Genomic DNA, 10,848 nt, shown 5'->3' with positions numbered 1-10,848 from the left:
TATATATATATGTATATGTATATGTATATATATACATGCATGCATGCATGTATGCATCTGTTTATGTTCGTGCGCGCGCGTTTGTGTGAGTGTGCGTATGTGAGACTTTGTATTCATAATGCATCAACCGGTTCTGGTTTGTCTGTGCCTTCGAATATCTGTTGTACCAGGCTTAAAGATAATAATTACTGGGGTTGATTTGTTCGAGTAAAGAACATCAAGGCCATTACACGGCATGATTGAACGAAGTAAAAGAAAAGACACACATATGCACATGTACGTATGGAGGTATACATGCATGCAAGTATATATATGCATGTGTGTATGTATATATGTAAATATTTATGTGTGTGTGTATATATATATATCAGGTGGTACTATTAAGTTAGACATGACTTGGACCAATCTTTGGTCGAAACAAATCTAAGTTTTGATATATATATATATATATATATATATATATATATATATATATATATATATATATATACATATGCATACATATACTGTATATGCATATGTATGTGTGCGTGCGTGTGTGTATTTGTGCGTGTGTGTCTATATATATAGTGGGTAACGCTTAGAAAATGTCTTGAAGGATGGAGATCGGAGACAGAGAATTTGCGACTAGTCAGCTACGGGACCAGTGTAAGATAGAAAAGAAAAGGGGAACCGGCCGCTGGTCACGTGACAGCAGTACGCAAAGGAGAAAAACAGTAGGGAGAGAGAGTGACAGAGAAAAAAAGGAAAGGGATGAAGGGAAAGGAGAAAGGCTAGGAATACAAGAGAGAGAGAGAGAGAGAGAGAAGTCAGTAGAAAGGCCTAAATAGAAGTGAGATGAGAGAAAGAAAATGGGAAAAAATGAAAGCAAGAGAGAGTCAAACGAATATATAAAAAAAAACTTGTTGATACAAATTCGGTGTGTATTGCTTTCCATTACTTGATAGTGTGAGTGTGTGTGCGTGTGTGTGTGAGTGTGTGTGTGTGTGTGTGTGTGTGTGTGTGTGTGTGTGTGTGTGTGTGTGTGTGTGTGCGTGCGTGTGTGTGTCTCTGTGTGTACGGTTCTAAATGCATGTATGTATCTTATCGACAGATGTTAGAAAATGCCTCATGGGCCGAGATTTCCTTGCATGACATTCTGCAGATTGCGTATTCCCATACATGTATTACGCCTTGGAAACTTTTATTTTGAAGACATCACAATATCCTAATTTTGTGTTATTTTAAACATTGTTTCCATATCTTCTCATTAGTCGATTGGAAAATTAATATCTAAATTTCTCATCATCATGTCTAGTCCTTCACAGTCTTATTGTCTGAACGAAGCAGTGTTGGTAGTCAGATTTCTTTATATCTAGATTATGTTTTAGCTAGAGATTCTAATTGCTCTTCTTTTCACGTATGTTGCAACTGACGTCATGTCTCCAAGGATACGTCCATATTATGATTTTTACTACGTGAATACTATCACATAGATATCTTCTTTCAAATGTATTCTCTCATATAGAACCTTCAGAAAATCGTGCGGATATTTATCTAATACTAATGCAAAATGTTTGGAGAAATCAAAAGTGTGATAATTGTGACTAAATTGCAAATATTTAATGCAATGTTCAAATTGTATTCTTCGAAGTTTTGAAATATTGGAATATTTCCGTTTAATTAAAAATCCAATTATTAATACATATTTATATTTTGTGATTAAATTAACAAGTACAGAAACTGTGAAGGCACGTGTCTCAGTGGTCAGGGTATTGCACTCACGATCGTGGGTTCGATTCGCGAACCGAGCCATGTGTTTTGTTCTTGACCAAACACTCTATTTCACTTTGCTCCAATCCACTCAGCTGTGAGTAACTCTGCGACAGACTAGTCTTCCGATCACGGGAAATTTTAGCCAGTGGGGTGGCATCATTCGAAAGAGTAACTGATACAAAGTGCATTGTGACCAGCGATGTATGATAGCATCCGGTAGCCTGTTCGATGACGTGTTCAGGTGATCATAAAAATAGCGGATCTAATTAAAATATGTTCCTTTATTTCCCAATTGAAAAATGTTTTATGTCCACAAAAGATGCTTTGATGTGTTTCTCTAAACCAACATCATGCATACACATGCAAATATACACATACATACACACATAGACACCCACCCATACATCCATGCATAAATATATTATATACAAATATGTGTGTGTGAGAGTATGCATGCGTGTGGAGTGTGTATATATATAAAAGAGGAATTAATGTAAAAATACATTACGCAGGATGTATCTTAATTCAAAATTATTTACGAATATGTCAGTGGCCAGATTATACAATCAACACATTTTTTCAGAAAAGAAGAGTGTATAATTGTGAATAAATCACAATTATAACGGAGAGGTTTATAAAAACCCTTACATGCCTAGAAATAGTAGTCAAAACTGATATAAAACCACTATAACCACTCATATTATATCTTCTCAACAATAAAAGCTGTCGACGAGCGACATGACATAAACAATCAAAATCTAAATTAAAATAAATGGTTAGTCCTTTATTGCAATTTCGAAGTTAGGAACCAAAGGTAGATTCATTCCTCTCGTCAGGAGAACATTACAGTATATAAAAATCAACACAAAAAATGCACTTTGGGGCTTCATATATGTTCCGATCGGCAAGAATATGTCAACGTCTATCAATATATATATATATATATATATATATATATGTATGTGTGTATGTATAAAGAGAGAAAAGAGAACAATGGCAAAGTTAGCTGTATATTTTATGGATAAAGTCTTACAGCTGTTTCAGAGAAAATCCAATGTATCCCTTCATCGGAGACAGAAATAGTAGAGGAATGGATTATTACATCTATAAGAGGAGAGTTGTAGTAGGAAGTGAGAGTGATGCGCTGAAAAAAGAAAGAAGAAACAGTACTTGTAGTGTAGCTTCATTCCAGTAGTAAACATCCATGTAAATAATCCTTGTGGGTATTTTCCGGAGATAATTGTAGTAGCAAAGGTGGACATATGTCATATCGTGTCCCGAGTATACTGTGCGTTGTTTACTCAAAGAATAGCCCAAATCAAGTGAGAGATGTATGTAGGGTAAAGAGGTCAAGTCTTAAGACAGGAAGGAAAGGAGAGCAAGAAGTAATTCAAGTGAGGAACAGTAGTGAGCAGTTGTATGGTCAGTTGAACTGACAGGACAGAGAGAAAAGTATAGGGAGTAAAAGGAAGAATGAGGGGGTGAAGGTATGAGTTTAGTAAGGAGGAAGGAATGTGAGGAGGTAATGTGGAGAGGTATGTAGCCGGTATACAGCACTTACTCGGTATTACCTGTATCTTTGGGTTTGGTTGAATGCAATACCCTTCTTAACCTTATATAGTTATAATTTGTACTTATAAAGTGTGTATTAATTAGTACGATAATATTTTTAGTGAATATCATATAATAATTGAATGATACTATGATCTTTATAAAATAAATAATTTTAATATTTTAATGAATTTATTTAATGTAAATATATTAATTTATAGTATCTAATTTACGTATTTTAGTTTTAATTTATTAGACTTTAAAATTATTTAGAATTTAAAATTTTCCAGTAAATCTTTACAATACTGTTAATTTTTTATTATGATTACAGCTAAAATATATTTTCATTTTATAAATAAAACTTAAATGCATATTTATATATATCGCTTTATTCTATTACTTTTCTTTACGCCATATTTTCACGTGACTTTATTTCTAATAAACGCTAAGTTAAAAGTATAACGCTTAAAATTTTAGTTTAAACTAAATCTTCGATAAGTATTGCATTTATTCTCCGTAATATTGTTAAATGTTTTTCTTTTATTTTAATTCATGGATGAATTAAATAATTGTGCTTTTTTTCTCTAAATTATATATATATTATTCAATTGAACGTAGCGCATCAATTTCCAAGTAAGTTTGATGGGACTCTATACTGATTTCTCCCCCATCCTTCTCTAATTCCACTTTTCTTCTCTTTACCGTTTTCTATTTGTCTCTCACTCCCCCTCCCCTCTTTCCTTTTCTCTCTCTCGTTGCTCACACCTGACCATCGTCTGTCATTCTTTTCCTTACGTGACCATCGTTGTTTTCCTGTATGGACTTTCTAAGGACTGGACGTCTTTTATCTATCTTTTCTTTTTTCAAAGAAAATATTTCTTCCGGTGTTCACTATTTTTCCCCTCGTTCTCACCTAACGACACTTCACGTTTGTTCCCAAATTTTATCCTCCATAAAATCCAAAATATATTTTGGAAGTTATGGGATCAATTGTCTTCGAAGTTGAATGCTCGAAATGAGGAGTAGATAGACAGCTGATAGATGATGAAGGGTCGTTTTTTGTGCTACTTGTTCTGTTTTCATTTTCTTCTCTCTCGTTGTTTGTGTATTTAACTCTCTTGTTTTCCTACTTCCTGTTGTTTACAGTTGGTGACGTCCTGTACTCATGTATGTATATATATGTATATATATATTATTTATATCATATATATACGTATATATGTATATATATGTATATATGTATCTATATATATATATGTGTGTGTGTGTGTGTGTGTGTGTGTGTGTGTGTGTGTGTGTGTGTGTGTGTGTGTGTGTGTGTGTGTGTGTGTGTGTGTGTGTGAAGACAAAACGAACGGGTATTTTGGGCATTACTACATATGTTTCCGTAGGGAAGTGTGTTGAGAGGTTTTATCCTCATTGAGCGGAAAGTTAGGCAGGTGACTTCTACTGTAGCCTCGGGCCGACCAAAGCTGTGTGGGAGATCTTGGTAGAGGGAAACTGAAAGCTTATCATCTTTGTGTGTGCGTGTGTCGCTCGACAACCGGTGTTGGTGTGTTTACATCCATGTAACATAGCGGTTTGGGGAAAGAGACCGATAGAAAAAGTTTCATAGTTAAAAAACAATAAGTACGAGGGTCGATTCATTTCACTAAAACTCTGCAAGGCAGTGCCCCAATATGGCTGCAGTCTGATGACTGAAATAATTAAAAGATACACGAAAAGAGCAACAGAATGATTAAATGTTTTGGCACTTAATTAAAGGTGACATCATATACTATTGTATTGCATGGTGTTTTCATAAAGCGAGAAGACTCCAGGAAATACATCATTGAATTCTTCATGTAATATACAACAAAAGGCTTAGCAACATATGACAATTCGTTGAAAGGATAAAAATAAATGGGATCGATTCGAGGAATTCAGAAATAGTGGGAGTGTGTATTGAGCCAGTAACAAATTATATCTATTTATTTTGCATATCGAACAAATATATTGTGTCTTCTTCAAACACGAAGGCGATAAAATTTTATTTCCTTATAACAGAAATGAATCACAGACGGTAGATAAGTTATTACCATAGACTGATGATTGGAATGATTCCTCCACCTGCATTTTTAGGAATAAACTATCGAGCCAAAACAAGCGGCGCTTCGTTGTATTATTATTATTTTTTTTTTTTGCCTTGTTGATTTAATTTAATCAAACCGTTTGTTTTTTTTACTATACACGACTGAAGATCCTATGAGACAAATGTGAAACTCACAGTAGCAAGAGACTAACTCGACCAAAACAAAGTATGTTTATTACTCTCTTTTATGATAAGAATGATTTAGGCTATTTATGTCATTAAACACGGGAACTGTTCTTGCTGCTGGATATACATTAGGAATTGTACAGTGTCCGTGGTGCTTCTATAAATATATAGAAAATGTAATGAATGACATTCCTTATTTAGAACCACTACAATTGTTTTAACACTTCTGTACACATATGTGTATGGATAAATATAAAAATATACACATTACATGCTATGTGAGGTAGACTTTCAAAACAGCACATATTGTTGTAAATGTTAAAAATAGTGTGAATATTGGTATGTGTGTATGTTTGTATGCACGTATATATGTATTTATGTGTGTATACACATACACAAATACACACACACACATAATACATACATACATATATACATACATACATACATACATACATACATATATAAAGACGTACACAACATTGTAGGTGGCTACACGGGGTAATGTATGTGTGTGACAGGTAAGCGTACATACTAGCCTACCTCTTTCTTATTGTTTCAAAGGAGTATAGCAAAACTAGACAATTATAAGTCAAATTTATACAGACTCTCATTCCAGTATTTTGTTGCAAGAGAAAGAATTTAACTTAGATCCTTGAAATACAAAGGAAGACATTTTGATTCAATTTGAATGCTATTTTACTAAAAATTTGTAGGAATTTTTACAATAATATTGAATTCACTTAATGTATTTAAAATGTTTTTTTTTTAATAAGCGCTGTCAATATTAACTTTGTTGGCGCGCTCATCAAAGTTGTAACCCGTTCGGAGATTGGTTACAACGGTTCAAGTTTAACAAGTGTTGTGAGTGTCAACTAGATTAGCCCACTGGCTAAACCGATGATCGGTTGAAATACTCTTTGTAAGATTCATCATACTTGAGCCAATCACAAGGTAACTAAAAGCTGTATTCTGTCATTTCCTTACAATTACCAATTGTGAAGCGAATCTGTCGGCTAATACTTCTATTACATAAACGAGAAATTTGCAGCTTTATAAAATTATCTATTACATGGCTACATACACTTCACAATGATATCAATTTACAACCTTAATCTATATTTCAACGACTGGTCTAGCTAAGAAATTATTTATGATCACTACCATCTCATCCAAGGCAACATCTTACATGCTTCTCTCGGTAGAGATTTTACAACTATCAGTATCATTATATCTGTTATGATTTTTACTGTATGATTATTATTCTTAACCCCCAAGAGGACATCTCTAGCTGGTTAACGATGCATGCCTGCATCCGATATATTGCATGCAGGGGATTGAACCCCTACCATCTTCTAGCCACTGGACCAGCATACCAGTCTGATTAACCACATAGAGAAGATGTCCTCTTTGTATTAAAAATCGCAGTAAAATCCGTTCGAACGGACAACCATGTTGAAGTGGCTACGAACATTATTTGCTAGTACACCTACTGCGTTCATCTCTTGGAGAGATCTTAAAGCTAGCCTTTTTGCTTGTTGCAAAATCAGCGACTGTGGGGCACTTGGACTATATATATTGCGAGCAGAAGCGAGCTACTGCCATCTCTAGCGGAAGAGGTTCCCAGTACTGAACAGAAGCAAAAATAGTCCGAAACCCGACTGGTATGCTGGTCTCGTCGCTAGAAGTTGGTAGGGGTGCGCTCCCCTGCTCGCAATATGTCGGATGCAGGTATGCATCGTTAACCAGCTAGAGAATATACCCCTCTTCGTATTAAAAATTCGCAGTAAAGTCCATTCGAACGGAACAGCCATATTGAAGTAGCTTCCAACATTACTGTATATATATATATATATATATATATATATATGCATATATACACACACACACATATATATTCTTATAGATAGATACATACCTATATGCATACATACATACATTACACACACACGCATATATACATACATATATATAAAGTTATATGGCACCTTTGAAAAGAATTTTCTAGTACAGCCTTTTAATTTGGTGTTAGATATCTGCCCTAGAAAAATGCAAAGGGGAATAAATCAAATGATGCACTTCATTAACTTACAGTTGTTGCTTTGATAAGTTGAAATGCACTCATAACTGTATGCTTTTGTATCACCCTATAGCATCATGAGAGCTAGCAGAATCGTTCCACACATATACATACATATGTGTGTGCGTATACATATATATATGTAATCTTGTATATATAACATATATAATAACGCCTCACGCTTTTATATAAATGAAATATATTTATAGGAAAATGATGGGGTTTTTATTCCCTATGAGGTTTTTCACGCTAACTACTTGATAAATTCTTATAAAGTCTTTATCCTATTATTGAATTATTGCATATATATATATAAATATATAGATGTGTGTGTGTGTGTGTGTGTGTGTGTGTGTGTGTGTGTGTGTGTGTGTGTGTACATACACACACACACACACACAAATATATATATATATATATAATTATGGCCATAGAAACATCATGCCTATATGCTGAAAAGAGACGCTAAATCGTTTAACCACTTTAAATCATTACCAAAATTGCTGAGGTTGTCTACTAAATTCGACGTGGATGTATTTGTGGTATTTATATGTAACCGTGGCTTTGCGTTGGCTACTCTGTTGGTATGTATAAATATTTCATTTATTTCTTTCAGTATGCCCTGCGGGCGAGGAAAAGCTATTAGGATAATCCAGAAATTGATCAATAAAGGAATGAATATATTTTTTATGAATTTCCGTTGGCTTAACCATCCAATTTCAGCACGTGTGTTATTTTAATGATGTTTTAAAATGGTTAGACCATCTAGCGTCTCTTCTCAGCATATAGGCACGATTTTTTATGCCCTCAGTTATAATTATATGTATGTGATTGTGTGTGTGAGTGTGTGTATGTGTGTATGTGTGTGTATGTGTGTGTATGTGTCTGTATGTGAGAGTGTATTTCTGTGTGTGTGTGTGCGCGCGTGCGTGTGAAATTGTATATGCAAAAGCGCATTCCAAGCGGACAGCATTCCTGTGATGTTGTTTATTATGTAAACCCCTTTTCATTTATATTAAGGAAGTCTGAAGGATACTTCGCTGGTTCACAAGGAAACAGAGATACCAAAATTACGAACTGTTTCTTTGCAGCTGACTTGAAAATTTACGCAAAGAATATGTACGAGATGAAAAACAGCCTTGACTTAGAGCATTTTCAAAGGATGTTATGCTGGAAATCGGTCAAGATAAAAGTTATGTGGTTGTGAAAAGAGTAAAAACTATAAACCAAAGAAGCAACATCTCCGTCAATGACTTGACTGTTTCCTTTATATCTGGTGACGAATCTTACAGGTATCTAGAGGTGATTGAAAACATATCTTACTATGATACCTGTATGCACGTGTCACTATAGCATATTACAGCCGAATAATGAAAATTTGGACCTCAGAATTCTCTGTGTTCAATAAAAAATCAGTGACTCACAATGTTTTTGCAGTGCCAGTACTCATACCAACATTAGGGTTGCTTGATTGGACGCTTGATGAGATCCAAGCTATTGATGTGAAAACTCGAAAAATACTAACAAACATAATCTCCACATAAACAGTGATGTTGACCGCCTCTACCTAAAACGAAAACCAGGCGGCAGAGGCTCAACATCGATCCAAAATGCATTTGAATGTCGCATCATATACCTTCAGCAACATCTTTTAACCACTAAATGTCGAAATGCATCCCTTGACCAAGTTTGCATACATGAGGCTGATAACATCATAAGACTTGGAAGGCAACTCCTTGAGCAACACTCTTTGTCTAATAACCTAGAAATCATACCCAAAAAAGTCACTCGACTCTATCGCAACCTATCAGCAGATGAAAGGATAAAGGATGAGCCTATATGAGCAGAAGACTATGCATGGAAATGTTAGTAGAAAGCTGTATGATCATCGATCATCAAAGCAATTTATCATGGACCACTAGCCGAATTACTACCTCCCACTTTGAAGGGTATGCGTATGCAATCCAGGATCTGGAAATATCAAACAAAAAAGGATACAGATGCAGGAAAAGTCATAAGATGTGACAACCGATGCAGACTTTGTGGAATTGACACTGGAGATATCACCTATATCATAAGCAGTTGTCCGAAAATGCCTTCACGGTATTATCTACCGACAGACATGTTGCTGTTGCTAGGACACGCTATAATGAAATCCGTTGGAAGGGTAAACCCACAATATGATAGAAGCCATAGATATTCATGATCAAAAGAATTACTGGTAGAATGTTCGTCCCAGTGAAGACTTTAGTAAAATGTAAGGGCAACAGATCTGATATAGTGATCCAGGATAGAGAAGAGAAACTGTGCACAGTTTTGGAAATTAGGATGTTAACATAAAAATGAAGATGAGTGAAGAAGAGAAAACCTATGCTGAACTATTGAGAAATCTGCAGTTACTCTATCCAAATTACAAGTTCAGGTTTATACCTGTGATTATTGGAGCCCTGGGATATGTAACACACTGCCTAAATAACAATCTTGAGAAACTAGGCTTCTCAAAACTAGAAAGGAGAAAGCTAATTCGAAGACTACAGGTCCAATCCATCACTGGAACTGTAAAAATCTGTAAACCTTTCCAGAAATTTATCATTTAAATATATATAAGCATGTCTGGATATGTAACTATGTGCCTGAGAATACATACATAAGACATACATCTGCACATACATACATACATACATACATACATACCCTGAAGGAAATTTGGATCTAGGTTAGAAACCGGCACTTTCATTATTGGCAAGAAATCTTAAAATAAACTGAATAATGACATACAAAAAAAATAGACTGATGTTGATGTTGAACTTCCAGTGAAGGACCCTTGGATCTAGGTTAGAAATCGACTCTTTCTCTATTGGCAAGAAATCTTGAAATAAAACTGAATAATAATATACACACACACAAACACAATTTTCATTAGTTATCGTCGTCTGACTGCTGCGACTTGCCTTTGTTGAATGATTGAAAGCGCGGGCGTGTGTATTCCTGAATGAAAGCTGTATCAATGTCATCATCTCAAAACCAATCCGTATTTGTTATTTACACAACTATATTCACCGCTTCTTTGACATCAGTCATTTTTCCTATGCTACCTCATTTCTCTCATACTAATACTCTGGCATTCTTCTCATTTTCTCTAATATAGCCCACTCTGCTATTACAGTGTTTAAAGTTATATATATATATATATATATATATATAT

Source organism: Octopus bimaculoides, chromosome 9 (genome assembly GCF_001194135.2).
Source record: "Octopus bimaculoides isolate UCB-OBI-ISO-001 chromosome 9, ASM119413v2, whole genome shotgun sequence".
NCBI lineage: Eukaryota > Metazoa > Mollusca > Cephalopoda > Octopoda > Octopodidae > Octopus > Octopus bimaculoides.
The sequence above is the reverse complement of the archived record's forward strand: the minus strand, read 5'-3'. Positions refer to the sequence as shown.